The 17,430-nt window shown below is 38.8% G+C and overlaps 1 protein-coding gene across 2 annotated transcripts in view; it reads left to right on the top strand.

Moving 5' to 3' along the window:
* ofd1 (OFD1 centriole and centriolar satellite protein) overlaps positions 1-17,430 on the top strand; it is a 94,156-nt gene that overhangs the window by 46,532 nt on the left and 30,194 nt on the right. The gene's annotated exons all lie outside the window — the stretch shown is intronic.

The following is a 17,430-nucleotide window of genomic DNA, read 5'->3' as shown; positions in this document are numbered from 1 at the left end:
CTGATTGAGATCATCCCAAAATTTTTCTACTCTCTCACATGTCCAGATTGCATGAATTGTTGTTCCCCTTTCTTTTTTACATCGAAAACATCTATCAGATACTGTTGGGTCCCATTTATTTAACTTTTGCGGTGTAATGTATAGTCTGTGTAACCAATTATATTGTATCATACGCAGCCTCGTATTTATTGTATTTCTCATCGTTCCAGAACATAATTTCTCCCATGTTTCCTTTTTTATCTTTATATTTAAATCTTGTTCCCATTTTTGTTTAGTTTTACCATTTGTTTCCTCATTCTCCTTTTCTTGCAGTTTAATATACATATTTGTTATAAATCTTTTGATTAACATTGTATCTGTAATCACATATTCAAGGTTACTTCCCTCTGGTAAACTCAAATTGCTTCCTAATTTATCTTTCAAGTAGGATCTCAGTTGGTAATATGCCAGCGCTGTATCTCCAGTTATATTGTACTTATCTCTCATTTGTTCAAAGGATAAGAATCTACTTCCTGAAAAACAATTTTCTATTCTTTTAATCCCTTTTTTTTCCCATTTTCTAAAGGAAAGGTTGTCTATTGTAAAAGGGAGTAGCTTATTTTGCGTCAATATTAGTTTTGGTATTTGATAATTTGTTTTATTTCTTTCTACATGAATCTTCTTCCATATATTGAGGAGATGGTGTAATACTGGAGAAGTTCTATGTTGTACCAATTTTTCGTCCCATTTATATAATATGTGTTCAGGTATCTTTTCCCCTATTTTATCTAATTCTAATCTCGTCCAGTCTGGTTTTTCCCTTGTTTGATAAAAATCTGATAGGTATCTTAATTGTGCGGCTCTATAATAATTTTTGAAGTTTGGCAATTGTAAGCCTCCTTGTTTATACCATTCTGTTAATTTATCTAGTGCTATCCTCGGTTTCCCCCCTCTCCATAAAAATTTCCTTATTATTTTCTTTAACTCTTTGAAGAATTTTTCTGTCAGTTGTATTGGCAATGCCTGAAATAAGTATAGTATCCTTGGAAAAATGTTCATTTTAATACAGTTTATCCTTCCTATCAGTGTTAGTGGTAGCTCTTTCCAATGCTCTAAATCGTCCTGTAATTTTTTCATTAGTGGATTGTAATTGAGTTTATATAATTGGCCTAGATTTTTGTTTATTTGTACACCTAGGTATCTTATTGCCTGCATTTGCCATCTGAATGGGGATTCCTTCTTAAATTTTGAGAAATCCGCGTTATTCATAGGCATTGCTTCACTTTTATTTACGTTTATCTTGTATCCCGACACTTCTCCATATTCCTTCAATTTCTTATATAATTCTTTTATTGATAGTTCTGGTTCTGTTAAGTACACTATCACATCATCCGCAAATAGACTGATTTTATATTCCCTGTCTTTTATTTTTATTCCTTTTATATTATTATCTATTCTTATCAATTCTGCTAGTGGTTCTATAGCTAGCGCAAACAATAACGGTGATAGTGGGCATCCCTGCCGCGTTGACCTGCTTAAGTTAAATTGCTTTGATACATGTCCATTTACTGTCACTTTCGCTAACGGTCCCTTATATAATGCTTTAATCCAATTAATATACTTCTCCGGTAAACTGAATTTTTGCAATACTTTGAACAAATAATTCCATTCTACTCTGTCGAAGGCCTTCTCTGAGTCTAAAGCAACTGCTACTGCAGGTGCTTTATTTCCTTCTACTGCATGAATTAAGTTAATAAATTTACAAATATTGTCTGTTATGCGTCTTTTTTTGATAAATCCAGTTTGGTCTAAATTTACCATTTTCGGTACCTGTTCTGCTAATCTGTTTGCTAGTAGTTTAGTTATTATCTTATAATCTGTGTTTAGCAAAGATATTGGTCTATATGACGCTGGTGAGAGTGGATCTTTCCCTTGTTTTAGTATCACTGTAATTATTGCTGTTTTACATGAATCTGGTAAGTTTTGTGTCTCATCAATCAGGTTGATTACATCCAGGAGGGGCGGTATTAATAGGTCTTTAAATGTTTTGTAGAATTCTATTGGGAGGCCATCCTCTCCTGGTGTCTTATTATTTGGTAATTTTTTTATTATCTCTTGTATTTCTACTGTTCCAAATGGTTCTGTTAATTTATTTTGTTCCTCTATTTGTAGTTTTGGTAGTTCAATTTTAGTCAAAAATTCATCTATTTTCCCTTCTTTCCCTTCGTTTTCAGTTCGGTATAAATGTTCATAGAATTCTCTAAAGTTTTCCTTAATTTCTTTCGGATTATATGTAATTTGTTTGTCTTTTTTCCTTGTTGCCAATACCATTTTCTTAGTTTGCTCTGTCTTAAGCTGCCATGCTAGGATTTTGTGCGTTTTTTCACCTAGTTCATAATATTTCTGTTTTGTCTTCATTATATTCTTTTCCACCTTATATGTTTGTAATGTTTCATATTTTATTTTTTATCCGCCAATTCTCTTCTTTTAGTTGTATCTTCCTTCATTGCTAATTTCTTTTCTATGTTTACTATTTCCCTTTCCAACTGCTCTGTTTCCTGATTGTAGTCCTTCTTCATCTTGGTTACATAACTTATTATTTGCCCTCTAATGAATGCTTTCATTGCGTCCCATAGTATAAACTTATCTTCCACTGATTCCGTATTTACTTCAAAATACATTTTTAATTGTTTTTCAATAAATTCTCTAAAATCCTGTCTTTTAAGTAGCATGGGGTTTAATCTCCATCTATACATTCTTGGAGGGATGTCCTCTAGCTTTACTGTCAGTATTAAGGGTGAATGGTCCGATAGCATTCTCGCTTTATATTCTGTTTTTCTTACTCTATCCTGCATACTAGCTGATAACAAAAATAGGTCTATTCTTGAGTATGTTTTATGTCTAGTCGAGTAGTATGAGTATTCCTTTTCTTTTGGGTTTTGTTTCCTCCATATGTCCACAAGTTTCATTTCTTGCATTGATTTAATTATAAATTTGGTTACTTTGTTCTTCCTGTTAATTTTTTTCCCCGTTTTATCCATATTTGGATCCAAATTCAGATTGAAATCCCCTCCTATTAGTATGTTCCCTTGCGTATTAGCTACCTTCAAAAAGATATCTTGCATAAACTTTTGATCTTCTTCGTTAGGTGAATATATATTAAGTAGATTCCAATGCTCTGAATATATCTGACATTTTATCATAACATATCTCCCTGCTGGATCTATTATTTCCTCTTCTATTTTAAATGGCACATTTTTGCTAATTAATATAGCCACTCCTCTTGCTTTTGAATTATACGATGCTGCTGTTACATGTCCTACCCAATCTCTCTTTAATTTCTTGTGCTCCAATTCAGTTAAGTGTGTTTCTTGGACAAATGCTATATCTATTTTTTCCTTTTTCAGTAAATTTAGTAGTTTCTTCCTTTTAATTTGGTTATGTATTCCATTAATATTTAAAGTCATATAGTTCAGCGTAGCCATTTTATATTTTGTTTATCTTCTCTTTCCGTTTTTCCATCATTACCTTTCCTCCTTTTCCATTTCTGTTTTCTTATTTTCAACTCTTTACAAGACAACATTCCTACAACATCCAACATTTTCCTTATTCTCCTATTTCTATCTTCTTTATCCCCAATCTCCCCTTCCCCTCCTGAGTTGTCCTTTATCCCTTGTCGGACAACCACATCTCCCCTCTCCATTTGGATTTGCGAATCCACTCGCAAGCGTCAACTGATTTTGCAGTGACCGCTATTTTCCCCCACCCAGCCCCCCCCAGAAAAGATTTCACTTTTCATATGCCACAAAGGTCACTCTTTTAATTCCCTCCTTATTCTCTCTATTCCATTACCTTCCCTTATTAATTCTTGTCTATACTATCTATATTTTCCTCTAATTACAGATACATTCACGTATGCACATTGTCTCTATTCACTCTTATACCTCTTTACCCACATACATATCAATCGTGGTCATTTTTACCCTCATTACCCGTCTTCATCCCTCAGTCTATTTTTGTCTTTATCCACATACATATCAATCGTGATCATTTTTACTCTCATTACCCGTCTTCATCCCTCAGTCTATTTTTGTAATTGTTCTGCAAATTTTCGTGCTTCTTCTGGATCCGAGAATAGTCTGTTTTGTTGTCCTGGAATAAATATTTTCAATACCGCAGGATGCTTCAGTATCAATTTATACCCTTTCTTCCATAAAATCGCCTTTGCTGTATTGAACTCTTTTCTCTTCTTTAGGAGTTCAAAACTTATATCTGGATAAATGAAGATTTTTTGCCCTTTATATTCAAGTGGTTTGTTGCCCTCTCTTACTTTTTCCATTGTCTTCTCCAGTACCTTTTCTCTTGCAGTATATCTTAGGAATTTTACTAAAATAGATCTTGGTTTTTGTTGTGGTTGTGGTTTAGAGGCCAATGCTCTATGTGCCCTTTCTATTTCCATTTCTTGCTGTAGTTCTGGACATCCTAGGGTCTTGGGGATCCACTCTTTTATAAACTCCCTCATATTCTTGCCTTCTTCATCTTCCTTAAGGCCCACTATCTTTATGTTATTTCTTCTGTTATAATTTTCCATTATATCTATTTTTTGAGCTAGTAGTTCTTGTGTCTCTTTTGTTTTTTTATTAGATTCCTCCAATTTCTTTTTTAAGTCTTCTACCTCCATTTCTGCTGCTACTGCCCTTTCTTCCATCTTGTCCATTTTTTTCCCCATTTCTGTTAAGGTCATATCTATTTTATTCACTTTCTCTTCTGTGTTGTTTATTCTTCTTCTTAAATCATTGAATTCCTGTGTTTGCCATTCTTTAAATAACTCCATGTATCCTCTAACAAGAGAAAGTATATCCTTTACCTTGCCTTTCCCTTCATCTATTTCACTGTATTCTTCCTCTTCTTCTTCCTCTGGGTTGGCCATCTGTTGTTTCTTTGTTCCCCTTTCCTTCTCTTCTTTCTTGTTTCTATTGTCTTCTGTGGTCTCTTCTTGCTGCAGGTGTTCTGCAGCTGTCGTTGCCGGCTGTGGAGATCGACTCCCCAGCTGGTCCCCCCTCCCGTCGGTGTGTTTTTTTTCACGTGCATCGCGCATGCGCGAGGAGTCGAGCATGCGCGGTTGCGCACTTTTACTCGGCTCTGCGAGCCATTGTTGTAGTTCTTTTTCCACCGACCTGAGGATGCGGGCTCATCTCTCCACAGCGGGCCTCTTCGGACAGGTAAGGCTTTCACCTTTTTCCTCCGTTGTCTTCTCTTCCTCTCTTCTTTCTGTTGATTTTGAATTTTCTTTTTTTGTCTCCATCTTCTTTCCACCTTTATACTCACTTTTCTTTAACTTTTATTTCTGTGCCTTTGTATTTTCTCTTGTTTTTCCCGACTTTTCTGGAGAGGGCTGGAGTTCTCCGTCCGGCCACTACTCCATCACGTGACTCCTCCCTTCAAGAAAATCCCAAGTTAAGGAAAATGTAGTTCAAAATGTAGAATGTAGGATCTAAATTGGTCAGGAGCAGCTAAAACAAGTGTGGTACCATATATTCAGCCAGCAGGAACAAGTAGAGACCAACAATTTATCTTTTCTGTTGATTCCTGTACACACGAAACTAGTAGTTACTGATCGTGCTCCTGTGATCTTTTCTATGAATGTACCAGATTTGCCCAAAGTAACCAAGCAGTGGCGATTTAACACTGTTACTATCATACCCTGATTTTTTTTTTGTAATATATGAAGGATCAAATTGCTTATTTCACCAAGTAGAAATTCTCCAGCAGTATCTGGTTTAGTAGCTTGGGATGCTTTTAAAACCTTCTTTAGAGTTCCAATAATTTATGGCAAACGTTAAAAAGAAAGCTAGTTCTGAGAAAGATGATTTGGCTAATCAAATTAAGCGTATTAATCAACAATTTACTTTATAAAAAGAGATTCAAAATTAAAACTAGACATGACTTATTCCTTACTTTCCCTATACAGACTCAAATCTTAAAAAGCAAATCTAAATTCTTTGTTCATGGAGATAAGAGGGAAACTATTAGCTAGCCAAATTAAAATTATATATCTAAATGACTTATTACAGGGATCCATCAGTCTGATGGTAAGATCATGCTGAAATAAACAAAACCTTTCACCAGTTTTATTTTGACATACAGTTCTGATTCAGTTAATGATCAAACTTCTATGATGCAATTTTTAGATAGATTGAATATTTCACCTGTCTCTTCAGAGAACAAACTAAAGCTGGAACAGCCTGTCTCTGTAGTGAGATTGCTGCAGCTATTAACACTTTGTAGGCTGGCAAGGTTGCTGGGCCAGTCAGCTTCTCTGCAGAGTCATAATCTTTAGCAAGTGGGAAGCTACCAGAAACTTTTTATGAAGTCTCAAGTTTTTTCATACTTAAAAAGAGCAAGGACCCATTAAACAGTTCCTCTTGTAGACAAATATCCACAAATAAAAGGGAAATTTTCTAAAATTTTAGCTACCAGGCTAGAAACTATTATGCCTCTTATCTCTGAAAAACCTGGTTCATTAAAGGTTGTCACTCTCAATTTAATGTTTGTCATTTGTAAGATATTCTCCACTCTCCTGCAGTGCATCCTCTGAATATATTATTTCTTGGGATGCTGAAAAAGCATTCGATAGGGTGGAATGGGAACATCTATTTACTGTGTTAGGAAAATTTAATTTTGGTCTCCAGTTTATCAGTAGGATAAAACTGATATATTTATCACCTTACAGCTTCAGGTTTTACTAATTCAATTAAATCCAAACCTTTTAAATTGCATCGGGCAACTAGACAAAGTTTCCCTTTTAAGCCCTTCGCTATTTAACCTGACATTAGAACCTTTAGCTGCGGGTTTTCGACAGTTGGGTGAAATTTCTGGAATTACCAGATCTGGAGGTGTCCATAAAGTATCTCTTTATGCAGATGATGTTTTGCTATATATATTGAATCTGGATCAGTCAATTCCCTCTATTTTATCTCTTCTTCACCAATTTAGTCAATTTTCAGATTACAAATTAAATTTACAAAAAAGTGAGATGTTTGTGCTGGACTCTAGATTCATCTGTTCCTTTTAAAATAGTCAATCATAATTTAATTACCATTAGTAGGAAATTTAATAATCTCTTTAAGGAAAAATTTCCTACCCTACTGAGTCAAGTTAAGAAGTCCTTGTCTCAATGGTCCCTGCTTTCAAAGTCCTTAATTGGACGTTTTAATATTAAAATGAATATCCTGCCAAAAATTTTATACATTTTTCAAGCTGTACAGTTTTGTGTTCTTAAATCCTTTTTTTTTTAAACTCTCTTATATCTTCATTTATATGGAGTAATAAGACTCCCTGTATTAAAGTAACCTTCCTTCAAAATATTAAGCAATTATTACTGTCACAAGCAATTATTACTGTCACGAGCAATTATTACTGTCACTAGAAATTATTACTGTCGCTAGCAATTATTACTGTCACTAGCAACTACTGCTGTCACTAGCAATTATTACTGTCACTAGCAACTACTACTGTCACTAGCAATTACTACTGTCACTAGCAATTACTACTGTCACTAGCAATTATTACTGTCACTAGCAACTACTACGGTCACTAGCAATTATTACTGTCACTAGCAATTACTACGGTCACTAGCAATTATTACTGTCACTAGCAATTACTACGGTCACTAGCAATTATTACTGTCACTGGCAATTACTACTGTCACTAGCAACTACTACGGTCACTAGCAATTACTACGGTCACTAGCAATTACTACGGTCACTAGCAATTATTACTGTCACTAGCAATTACTACTGTCACTAGCAATTACTACTGTCACTAGCAACTACTACGGTCACTAGCAATTATTACTGTCACTAGCAACTACTACGGTCACTAGCAACTACTACGGTCACTAGCAACTACTACGGTCACTAGCAACTACTACGGTCACTAGCAACTACTACGGTCACTAGCAACTACTACGGTCACTAGCAACTACTACGGTCACTAGCAACTACTACGGTCACTAGCAACTACTACGGTCACTAGCAACTACTACGGTCACTAGCAACTACTACGGTCACTAGCAACTACTACGGTCACTAGCAACTACTACGGTCACTAGCAACTACTACGGTCACTAGCAACTACTACGGTCACTAGCAACTACTACGGTCACTAGCAACTACTACGGTCACTAGCAACTACTACGGTCACTAGCAACTACTACGGTCACTAGCAACTACTACGGTCACTAGCAACTACTACGGTCACTAGCAATTATTTCTGTCACTAGCAATTATTACTGTCACTAGCAATTATTACTGTCACTAGCAATTACTACTGTCACTAGCAATTACTACTGTCACTAGCAATTACTACTGTCACTAGCAATTACTACTGTCACTAGCAATTACTACTGTCACTAGCAATTACTACTGTCACTAGCAATTACTACTGTCACTAGCAACCAATACTGTCACTAGCAATTACTACTGTCACTAGCAATTACTACTGTCACTATCAATTATTACTGTCACTAGCAACTACTACGGTCACTAGCAACTACTACGGTCACTAGCAATTACTACTGTCACTAGCAATTACTACTGTCACTAGCAATTATTACTGTCACTAGCAACTACTACGGTCACGAGCAATTATTACTGTCACTAGCAACTACTACGGTCACTAGCAATTATTACGGTCACTAGCAACTACTACGGTCACTAGCAACTACTACGGTCACTAGCAATTACTACGGTCACTAGCAACTACTACGGTCACTAGCAATTACTACGGTCACTAGCAACTACTACGGTCACTAGCAATTACTACGGTCACTAGCAATTACTACGGTCACTAGCAATTACTACGGTCACTAGCAACTACTACGGTCACTAGCAATTACTACGGTCACTAGCAATTACTACTGTCACTAGCAATTACAACGGTCACTAGCAATTACTACGGTTACTAGCAATTACTACGGTCACTAGCAATTATTACGTTCACTAGCAATTACTATGGTCACTAGCAATTATTACTGTCAATAGCAATTACTACGGTCACTAGCAATTATTACTGTCAATAGCAATTACTACTGTCACTAGCAATTATTACTGTCACTAGCAATTATTACTGTCACTAGCAATTATTACTGTCACTAGCAATTATTACTGTCACTAGCAATTATTACTGTCACTAGCAATTATTACTGTCACTAGCAATTATTACTGTCACTAGCAACTACTATGGTCACTAGCAATTACTACTGTCACTAGCAATTACTACTGTCACTAGCAATTATTACTGTCACTAGCAATTACTACTGTCACTAGCAATTATTACAGTCACGAGCAACTACTACGGTCACGAGCAATTACTACGGTCACTAGCAATTATTACTGTCACTAGCAATTACTACTGTCACTAGCAATTACTACTGTCACTAGCAATTATTACTGTCACTAGCAATTATTACTGTCACTAGCAATTACTACTGTCACTAGCAACTACTACTCTCATTAGCAACTACTACGGTCACTAGCAATTATTACGGTCACTAGCAATTACTACGGTCACTAGCAACTACTACGGTCACTAGCAACTACTACGGTCACTAGCAACTACTACGGTCACTAGCAATTATTACTGTCACTAGCAATTACTACTGTCACTAGCAATTACTACTGTCACTAGCAATTATTACTGTCACTAGCAATTATTACTGTCACTAGCAATTATTACTGTCACTAGCAATTACTACTGTCACTAGCAACTACTACTCTCATTAGCAACTACTACGGTCACTAGCAATTATTACGGTCACTAGCAATTACTACGGTCACTAGCAACTACTACGGTCACTAGCAACTACTACGGTCACTAGCAACTTCTACGGTCACTAGCAATTATTACTGTCACTAGCAATTACTACTGTCACTAGCAATTACTACTGTCACTAGCAATTACTACTGTCACTAGCAATTACTACTGTCACTAGCAATTACTACTGTCACTATCAATTATTACTGTCACTAGCAACTACTACGGTCACTAGCAATTACTACTGTCACTAGCAACTACTACGGTCACTAGCAACTACTACGGTCACTAGCAACTACTACGGTCACAAGCAACTACTACGGTCACTAGCAATTATTACGGTCACTAGCAACTACTACGGTCACTAGCAATTACTACTGTCACTAGCAACTACTACGGTCACTAGCAATTACTACTGTCACTAGCAATTATTACTGTCACTAGCAATTACTAAGGTCACTAGCAATTACTACGGTCACTAGCAATTATTACTGTCACTAGCAATTACTACTGTCACTAGCAATTATTACGGTCACTAGCAATTACTACGGTCATTAGCAATTATTACTGTCACTAGCAATTACTACGGTCACTAGCAATTATTACTGTCACTAGAAATTACTACGGTCACTAGCAATTATTACGGTCACTAGCAATTACTACGGTCACTAGCAATTATTACGGTCACTATCAATTACTACGGTCACTAGCAATTACTACGGTCACTAGCAATTATTATTGTCACTAGCAATTACTACTGTAACTAGCAATTACTACTGTAACTAGCAATTACTACTGTAACTAGCAATTACTACTGTAACTAGCAATTATTACTGTCACTAGCAATTATTACTGTCACTGGCAATTACTACTGTCACTAGAAATTACTACGGTCACTAGCAATTATTTCTGTCACTAGCAATTACTACGGTCACTAGCAATTACTACTGTCACTAGCAATTATTACTGTCACTAGCAACTACTACGGTCACTAGCAACTACTACGGTCACTAGCAACTACTACGGTCACTAGCAACTACTACGGTCACTAGCAACTACTACGGTCACTAGCAACTACTACGGTCACTAGCAACTACTACGGTCACTAGCAACTACTACGGTCACTAGCAATTACTACTGTCACTAGCAATTACTACGGTCACTAGCAATTACTACTGTCACTAGCAATTACTACTGTCACTAGCAATTACTACTGTCACTAGCAACTACTACTGTCACTAGCAACTACTACTGTCACTAGCAACTACTACTGTCACTAGCAACTACTAATGTCATTAGCAACTACTACGGTCACTAGCCATTATTTCTGTCACTAGCAATTACTACGGTCACTAGCAATTATTACTGTCAATAGCAATTACTACGGTCACTAGCAATTACTACTGTAACTAGCAATTATTACTGTCACTAGCAATTATTACTGTCACTAGCAATTATTACTGTCACGAGCAACTACTACGGTCACTAGCAATTACTACGGTCACTAGCAATTATTACTGTCACTGGCAATTACTACGGTCACTAGCAATTATTACTGTCACTAGCAACTACTACTCTCATTAGCAACTACTACGGTCACTAGCAATTATTACTGTCACTAGCAATTACTACGGTCACTAGCAACTACTACGGTCACTAGCAACTACTACGGTCACTAGCAACTACTACGGTCACTAGCAATTATTACTATCACTAGCAATTACTACTGTCACTAGCAATTACTACTGTCACTAGCAATTACTACTGTAACTAGCAATTATTACTGTCACTAGCAATTATTTCTGTCACTAGCAACTACAACGGTCACTAGCAATTACTACTGTCACTAGCAATTATTACTGTCACTAGCAACTACAACGGTCACTAGCAATTACTACTGTCACTAGCAATTATTACTGTCACTAGCAATTACTACTGTCACTAGCAATTATTACTGTCACTAGCAACTACTACGGTCACTAGCAATTACTACGGTCACTAGCAATTATTACTGTCACTAGCAATTACTACGGTCACTAGCAATTACTACGGTCACTAGCAATTATTACTGTCACTAGCAATTATTACTGTCACTAGCAATTATTACTGTCACTAGCAATTATTACTGTCACTAGCAATTATTACTGTCACTAGCAATTATTACTGTCACCAGCAATTATTACTGTCACCAGCAATTATTACTGTCACTAGCAATTATTACTGTCACTAGCAACTACTACTGTCACTAGCAATTATTACTGTCACTAGCAACTACTACTGTCACTAGCAACTACTACTGTCACTAGCAATTACTACTGTCACTAGCAATTACTACTGTCACTAGCAATTATTACTGTCACTCGCAATTATTACTGTCACTTGCAATTACTACTGTCACTAGCAATTATTACTGTCACTAGCAACTACTACGGTCACTAGCAACTACTACGGTCACTAGCAACTACTACGGTCACTAGCAACTACTACGGTCACTAGCAACTACTACGGTCACTAGCAACTACTACGGTCACTAGCAACTACTACGGTCACTAGCAATTACTACTGTCACTAGCAATTACTACGGTCACTAGCAATTACTACTGTCACTAGCAATTACTACTGTCACTAGCAATTACTACTGTCACTAGCAATTACTACTGTCACTAGCAACTACTACTGTCACTAGCAACTACTACTGTCACTAGCAACTACTAATGTCATTAGCAACTACTACGGTCACTAGCCATTATTTCTGTCACTAGCAATTACTACGGTCACTAGCAATTATTACTGTCAATAGCAATTACTACGGTCACTAGCAATTACTACTGTAACTAGCAATTATTACTGTCACTAGCAATTACTACGGTCACTAGCAATTACTACTGTAACTAGCAATTATTACTGTCACTAGAAATTATTACTGTCGCTAGCAATTATTACTGTCACTAGCAACTACTGCTGTCACTAGCAATTATTACTGTCACTAGCAACTACTACGGTCACTAGCAATTACTACGGTCACTAGCAATTACTACGGTCACTAGCAATTACTACGGTCACTAGCAACTACTACGGTCACTAGCAACTACTACGGTCACTAGCAATTATTACTATCACTAGCAATTACTACTGTCACTAGCAATTACTACTGTCACTAGCAATTACTACTGTCACTAGCAATTACTACTGTCACTAGCAATTACTAACTACAACGGTCACAAGCAACTACTACGGTCACTAGCAATTATTACGGTCACTTGCAACTACTACGGTCACTAGCAATTACTACTGTCACGAGCAATTATTACTGTCACTAGCAATTACTACGGTCACTAGCAATTACTACGGTCACTAGCAATTATTACTGTCACTAGCAATTATTACTGTCACTAGCAATTATTACTGTCACTAGCAATTACTACTGTCACTAGCAATTATTACGGTCACTAGCAATTATTACTGTCACTAGCAATTACTACGGTCACTAGCAATTATTACTGTCACTAGCAATTACTACGGTCACTAGCAATTATTACGGTCTCTAGCAATTACTACGGTCACTAGCAATTATTACTGTCACTATCAATTACTACGGTCACTAGCAATTACTACGGTCACTAGCAATTATTATTGTCACTAGCAATTATTATTGTCACTAGCAATTACTACTGTCACTGGCAATTATTACCGTCACTGGCAATTACTACTGTCACTAGAAATTACTACGGTCACTAGCAATTATTTCTGTCACTAGCAATTACTACAGTCACTAGCAATTATTACTGTCACTAGCAATTATTACTGTCACTAGCAATTACTGCTGTCACTAGCAATTAATACTGTCACTAGCAATTATTACTGTCACTAGCAATTACTACGGTCACTAGCAATTACTACTGTAACTAGCAATTATTACTGTCACTAGCAATTATTTCTGTCACTAGCAACTACAACGGTCACTAGCAATTACTACTGTCACTAGCAATTATTACTGTCACTAGCAACTACAACGGTCACTAGCAATTACTACTGTCACTAGCAATTATTACTGTCACTAGCAATTACTACTGTCACTAGCAATTATTACTGTCACTAGCAACTACTACGGTCACTAGCAATTACTACGGTCACTAGCAATTATTACTGTCACTAGCAATTACTACGGTCACTAGCAATTACTACGGTCACTAGCAATTATTACTGTCACTAGCAATTATTACTGTCACTAGCAATTATTACTGTCACTAGCAATTATTACTGTCACTAGCAATTATTACTGTCACTAGCAATTATTACTGTCACCAGCAATTATTACTGTCACTAGCAATTATTACTGTCACTAGCAACTACTACTGTCACTAGCAATTATTACTGTCACTAGCAACTACTACTGTCACTAGCAACTACTACTGTCACTAGCAATTACTACTGTCACTAGCAATTATTACTGTCACTAGCAATTATTACCGTCACTTGCAATTACTACCGTCACTAGCAATTACTACAGTCACTAGCAATTACTACCGTCACTAGCAATTACTACCGTCACTAGCAATTACTACCGTCACTAGCAATTACTACCGTCACTAGCAATTACTACCGTCACTAGCAATTACAACGGTCACTAGCAATTACTACCGTCACTAGCAATTACTACCGTCACTAGCAATTACTACCGTCACTAGCAATTACTACCGTCACTAGCAACTACTACCGTCACTAGCAACTACTACCGTCACTAGCAACTACTACCGTCACTAGCAATTATTACTGTCACTAGCAACTACTACGGTCACTAGCAACTACTACGGTCACTAGCAACTACTACGGTCACTAGCAACTACTACGGTCACTAGCAACTACTACGGTCACTAGCAATTATTACTGTCACTAGCAATTACTACTGTCACTAGCAATTACTACTGTCACTAGCAATTACTACTGTCACTAGCAATTACTACTGTCACTAGCAATTACTACTGTCACTAGCAATTATTACTGTCACTAGCAACTACTACGGTCACTAGCAATTACTACTGTCACTAGCAACTACTACGGTCACTAGCAACTACTACGGTCACTAGCAACTACTACGGTCACAAGCAACTACTACGGTCACTAGCAATTATTACGGTCACTAGCAACTACTACGGTCACTAGCAATTACTACGGTCACTAGCAACTACTACGGTCACTAGCAATTACTACTGTCACTAGCAATTATTACTGTCACTAGCAATTACTACGGTCACTAGCAATTACTACGGTCACTAGCAATTATTAATGTCACTAGCAATTACTACTGTCACTAGCAATTATTACTGTCACTTGCAATTACTACCGTCACTAGCAATTACTACCGTCACTAGCAATTACTACCGTCACTAGCAATTACTACCGTCACTAGCAATTACTACCGTCACTAGCAATTACTACCGTCACTAGCAATTACTACCGTCACTAGCAACTACTACCGTCACTCGCAACTACTACCGTCACTAGCAACTACTACCGTCACTAGCAACTACTACCGTCACTAGCAACTACTACCGTCACTAGCAATTATTACCGTCACTAGCAACTACTACGGTCGCCAGCAACTACTACGGTCGCCAGCAACTACTACGGTCGCCAGCAACTGTTACGGTCGCCAGCAACTGTTACGGTCGCCAGCAACTGTTACGGTCGCCAGCAACTGTTACGGTCGCCAGCAACTGTTACGTTCGCCAGCAACTGTTACGGTCGCCAGCAACTGTTACGGTCGCCAGCAACTGTTACGGTCGCCAGCAACTGTTACGGTCGCCAGCAACTGTTACGGTCGCCAGCAACTGTTACGGTCGCCAGCAACTGTTACGGTCGCCAGCAACTGTTACGGTCGCCAGCAACTGTTACGGTCGCCAGCAACTGTTACGGTCGCCAGCAACTGTTACGGTCGCCAGCAACTGTTACGGTCGCCAGCAACTGTTACGGTCGCCAGCAACTGTTACGGTCGCCAGCAACTGTTACGGTCGCCAGCAACTGTTACGGTCGCCAGCAACTGTTACGGTCGCCAGCAACTGTTACGGTCGCCAGCAACTGTTACGGTCGCCAGCAACTGTTACGGTCGCCAGCAACTGTTACGGTCGCCAGCAACTGTTACGGTCGCCAGCAACTGTTACGGTCGCCAGCAACTGTTACGGTCGCCAGCAACTGTTACGGTCGCCAGCAACTGTTACGGTCGCCAGCAACTGTTACGGTCGCCAGCAACTGTTACGGTCGCCAGCAACTGTTACGGTCGCCAGCAACTGTTACGGTCGCCAGCAACTGTTACGGTCGCCAGCAACTGTTACGGTCGCCAGCAACTGTTACGGTCGCCAGCAACTGTTACGGTCGCCGGCAACTGTTACGGTCGCCGGCAACTGTTACGGTCGCCGGCAACTGTTACGGTCGCCGGCAACTGTTACGGTCGCCGGCAACTGTTACGGTCGCCGGCAACTGTTACGGTCGCCGGCAACTGTTACGGTCGCCGGCAACTGTTACGGTCGCCGGCAACTGTTACGGTCGCCGGCAACTGTTACGGTCGCCGGCAACTGTTACGGTCGCCGGCAACTGTTACGGTCGCCGGCAACTGTTACGGTCGCCGGCAACTGTTACGGTCGCCGGCAACTGTTACGGTCGCCGGCAACTGTTACGGTCGCCGGCAACTGTTACGGTCGCCGGCAACTGTTACGGTCGCCGGCAACTGTTACGGTCGCCGGCAACTGTTACGGTCGCCGGCAACTGTTACGGTCGCCGGCAACTGTTACGGTCGCCGGCAACTGTTACGGTCGCCAGCAACTGTTACGGTCGCCAGCAACTGTTACGGTCGCCAGCAACTGTTACGGTCGCCAGCAACTGTTACGGTCGCCAGCAACTGTTACGGTCGCCAGCAACTGTTACGGTCGCCAGCAACTGTTACGGTCGCCAGCAACTGTTACGGTCGCCAGCAACTGTTACGGTCGCCAGCAACTGTTACGGTCGCCAGCAACTGTTACGGTCGCCAGCAACTGTTACGGTCGCCAGCAACTGTTACGGTCGCCAGCAACTGTTACGGTCGCCAGCAACTGTTACGGTCGCCAGCAACTGTTACGGTCGCCAGCAACTGTTACGGTCGCCAGCAACTGTTACGGTCGCCAGCAACTGTTACGGTCGCCAGCAACTGTTACGGTCGCCAGCAACTGTTACGGTCGCCAGCAATTGTTACGGTCGCCAGCAATTGTTACGGTCGCCAGCAATTGTTACGGTCGCCAGCAATTGTTACGGTCACCAGTAATAAGTTTGGTTATTCTATTCATTTTTGTTTACCTATGTAACATTTTCTAGATGAAATTAATAAAAATATTTAATTTATGACATGAAAGAATAGGTTATATCTAGAAGACGGTACATGATAGAAAAACTTTAAGGTGATTTTTTGTGATCAGTGGCCCAAATCTATAAAATACACCCAAAAGTGTTCAGGAACCAAAATCTTCATTTCTCATAATAGGATGTCGTTTTTCTGACAGAGAATGAATGTTGTTTGGTACCCATCACATACAAAAGCACACCTCAGATTAGGAACTGCTTGCTCAATTTTCTTCAGTGACTTGAAGCAACCCTAAAATAATCATT

This window comes from Narcine bancroftii, chromosome 7 (genome assembly GCF_036971445.1).
Source record: "Narcine bancroftii isolate sNarBan1 chromosome 7, sNarBan1.hap1, whole genome shotgun sequence".
In the NCBI taxonomy this organism is placed as follows: Eukaryota; Metazoa; Chordata; class Chondrichthyes; order Torpediniformes; family Narcinidae; genus Narcine; species Narcine bancroftii.
Note: the sequence above shows the minus strand (reverse complement) of the source record. Positions and strands in the feature narration are given on the sequence as shown.